The following is a 4,225-nucleotide window of genomic DNA, read 5'->3' as shown; positions in this document are numbered from 1 at the left end:
AAGCATTATCTGAGAGGAAATAAAGAAAAATTATTCACTGAAAAAAATTAACACAATTCTTGTCATACTACCTTATCTTTTAGATCCATGTGTGTGATGTGTTTTTGTATGTTTGTATATTTGTTCATGTTCATGTTTGAAGGCAACCTTTCTTGCCATGGAATGTGTGTGGAGATCAGCAGACAAGTTTTGGTGTAGATCTGAAACAAGGTCTGTTGTTGTTCACAACTACTCATGAAATGCTTCCTAGGCCAAGCTCTTGTAGGGATTCTCTTGTTTCCTTCCATCTTTCATCTTGCCATAGCATCACTCTAAATATAATCCATATTGCTATTATGTCTGGCTTTATATGGGCACCTGGGAGTGAGCCATGACTTCACACCTATGTGACAAGCACTTTGCTCACAGAACCACCTTGTCAGCCCATTGTTTTAAAGTAAAACCAGTGAGAGGAAGTTGTTTTCATTGAACAGAAGTAATACTACAGGATAGGCAGGAGTTCAAAAACAAAGTAAAGGAGCATGTAATGGAGATGTGCACAGGTGCATCTTCTGTGTAGTTCTTCAAAGCATCCAAGATTATTAAAAGACAGATATCCTGTATTTTGTCATGGTGATAGAAAGCTAATTAACAAAACTGTTGTTTCTTCCTCAGAGAAATTGTAAGATAAATTGATAGATGGATAGTTAGACACCTAAATGAATATAGATATAAAAGTGAGTATTTCTTCATATTCTAAGACTGCTGCCCACTTTCTCAGTTTAACTAGCTAGAAGTTTGGATTTCCTAGCAAGTTGGTGGGAAGTTAATAGTAGTATTTTAATTAAATACAAAAACAAAATAATTATAAGAAGCCTTATAAAAAGAAGGAACAGTAGAAAGAATTGAAATGGTGAGAGCAGGAAGAAAGGAGGGAGAGGGAGGCAGGAAGGAAGAAGAGAAAGAGAAAACCAGAAAGGGAGGAAGAGGAAAGGAGAAAGAATGAGAAAGAAAGAAGCGAGGAAAGAGTGAGGACAAAGGAAAGATGGACAATTCCCTCCTCAGCTTATGCTCACTGTTTCTGTTTCCAGGTCTCTGCCATGTAGAGATGAATCCCTTTGTTTTATTGTACACATTCACTGTACTGAACCAGCTACAGTTCAAAGATGAGATAAACACTGCAAAACAAATATACATTGCATGAAATTTGCAAGCTATCGTTCACATTTTACCTTCCTTTTTGAAGTATGCTCACTTTTAGTTGATTTTTATATTCAGAATTAGAGTGTTGACCTGTTATAATGTGGAATGTTATGTGATTTTTCTCATTGATGCCCAGAATAAAAAATATTTCTATATTCTGCAATATATACTATCAATGTCAAGGGCCATATATTTTTAAATATACCTGAATCTCATTGTTATTACCTTAAGGCTGTTTATTGTTGGCGGGAGACAAATATTTCTGATATTAATTTACTGCTTCTATGAACTGCTCTTATTGCTCTTGGAGCTCTTGACTTGTCTTGTATCTAGTGTCAAGATCTGCACTTCTGCCAGGCATGATGATGTATTCTAGTAATCCAAATATCTAAGAAGCTGAGTTGAGAAGATCTTGATTTTGCAGCCCTTTAGGAGACATAGCTTGGTTTATCGAGATGACCAAATCTTCTGCCTCACTCCACGCTCCTCATCTCATCTATTTCTGTATATAGTCCTGTTAATATATTTGTTTATTTATATCTACTTTATCCTCTTTTTTAATTGACTAATAACTTTTTGTTCATTAACATTGGCACTTTTGCTTCAGTGCATCAGAATGGACCCCTCATCATGAGTGGAGAGTCAGTACACTCTGACAGAAAGATGGATAAGGTGATAGAACAGAAGATTTACAGGACAGGGATGTTGCTGTTTGGAATGCAACACAGATGTGCAAACAAGGTTTACCATTGCAATGTAGGTACCTGATCCCAGCCCTGAGAGAAAAAATTTGGCCATAAACAGCTCAGAGAGGAGCTCTTTAATGTGCCCAGAAGTCCTGAGTTCACTGAGTATGGGGAAAGGATGGGTTGGGCTTTACCAAGGAGCACAAAGCAATTGAGTGTAGAAGCAGACATGACCCTGTAGCTGATATGGTAGAAATTGGCTAAGAAGAGTTTTACACTTAGTGCAAAGAGAGTCTATGTGACAGAGGTCACAAAGAGTTCATGTATTTCAATGAATATTACTTAATGAATGTTGTGCTTGACACACAACAAAGAAAATCGTGTGAAGGCTGTTGTCATTTCTGTCTCAGATGAAATCTTAACTCTTTGGTTCTGTCATTTTCTGAACTTATAAAATACTATTAAATATTAAAACCTCTCACCAATATCCAGTTCCACCTGGCCAACTTAGGCAGAGTGAGCATTTAGTAAGTTACAATTCTATATAAAGCTACTACATAGAAAATTTGCTGGCCCAGTAACTGTCGACCCTGGCATCAAACACACATTTCTCCCTGGTTTCAAAAGACAGTCATTCAGTTCTCCTTGTCAAAAAAATTTGTGGTGATGGTGACAGAGATTTATCTGTCCCTCTTTCTCCTAGTCTTGTACTCTATACCCACCCTCTATGATCCTATGAATTGTGTTGAGGCCTACTCCTTTTTAACATAAGTGTAGCCATTTTTATTCGGTCTCTCTTCTACTTATAAGGTGAAATAAAGTCAATATTTCCAGATTCCACTTCCCAGAAGTAATTATCAACAGCTGCCACTGAAGAATGTTATTGATAAGCCAAAAAGTTTTCGTTGAATCAATAATGCTCTGTTGTCTTAGTGTTCTGAAATTCTCTTCACCACCTATCCAACCTCCATTTTTTACTCAGAACCAAACAGCTTAAAGGTTAGCCTATAATACTTTGTGTAGTAACCCAAAATGTAATATTGCTCCTTTTCTTGCCTTTTAAACTTTTGAACGTTTTTTCCTATAAAAAGTCTGCCTTGATAATTGTTTGATTTTATTGATTCAGACTCAGTTCTGAACTATGTCCCTGGTCTGACCACTATTAAGGTCATTGAATTCAATAAACTATTCTCTCTCTCTTTCTCTCTCTCTCTCTCTCTCTCTCTCTCTCTCTCTCTCTCTCTCTCTCTTTCTCTCTCTCTCTCTCTCCCTCTCTCTCTCTCTCTCTCTCTCTCTCTCTCTCTCTCTCTCTTTCTCTCTCTCTCTGGCTCTCTGGCTTTTTGACAACCCATGTCACTGTAGTGCTTAAACCTATGTAGTATCTACTGGGCTACCCTCCCAGAGGCTGGTCAAAGGTAACACAATCCATGAGCAAGTAGGGGTAACTGTCCCACACCACCAAACTTGCTCTGCATTCAATGTGGACACCACCACAATCAAGGCCAGTATTTTGACATCAGTAAAGACATAGTCGAATAAAGTTATATTTGCATGAAACAGGAATCCATTTCTTTGTTAAATATAGCTTTCCTGAAGGTAATGGGCATATTCATAGGAAGCATCTTGAGATAACGCTGGAGGATCCTGGCTTTTAGGTTCTGGAGGGGGAGCTGGCAGAGCTTCCTTTTTCTGGGTGGCCAGGAACTTGTGGATTGCTTGCTCTATTTGTGGCCTGAAGATGTGATTTAGTTTGGGTCTACCACTTGAGAAATGATCCTGTTCACTCCTGCTTCCAACATGCCTGACTCAGCGCATTTTACAACTGGTTCTTGTTCATTTCAGGATTCCATTCCTGTTTGTCCAGATGTGTTGACACAAAATTATCCACCTTCTGCCTCAGGTTCTGGTAAGCTGGTTTATTGTCCACATTGGCCTGGCAGTCACAGCAGAGGCTGTCAATAGGCTCTTGAGCTGCTCCACTATGAGAGCAATGTGCTGCGGATAGCCTGGAGGCAGCCAAGCAGTATTAACAGGGCAGCCTGCCCCACTGGAGCCCTCACCCCCTGCTGGTCCTGGCCTCCTGAAGCTGCTCCTGAACCTTCCTCCATGGCTTCACCCAGTGCCCACACTGGGCCTGCACTCTGCTGCTCCTCTGGGAGCCACTGACTAAAGATAGAGCTAGAGGCTGTAGAGGTGGGAATTGGTGGTTTGGGAGGCAGTGGGGACAATGACACTCCTTGCTCACTCCTGTATTTCTTTAAGGGAGTTATTTATGTCCACCGTAAAATCCTCTATCATCATCATAAAATTTAATTTTAAATCAGTCTTGCTTTTAGGGTTTATTGGGGTATCCAGTG

At 39.5% G+C, this 4,225-nt stretch overlaps 1 pseudogene; it reads right to left on the bottom strand.

Annotated features, from left to right (window-relative positions):
- Positions 1-3,443: 3,443 nt before the first annotated feature.
- On the bottom strand, positions 3,444-3,991 carry LOC117715077 (biorientation of chromosomes in cell division protein 1 pseudogene; annotated as a pseudogene).
- Between the last annotated feature and the right edge of the window lie 234 nt (positions 3,992-4,225).

Source organism: Arvicanthis niloticus, chromosome 9 (assembly GCF_011762505.2).
Source record: "Arvicanthis niloticus isolate mArvNil1 chromosome 9, mArvNil1.pat.X, whole genome shotgun sequence".
Lineage (NCBI taxonomy): Eukaryota > Metazoa > Chordata > Mammalia > Rodentia > Muridae > Arvicanthis > Arvicanthis niloticus.
Note: the sequence above shows the minus strand (reverse complement) of the source record. Positions and strands in the feature narration are given on the sequence as shown.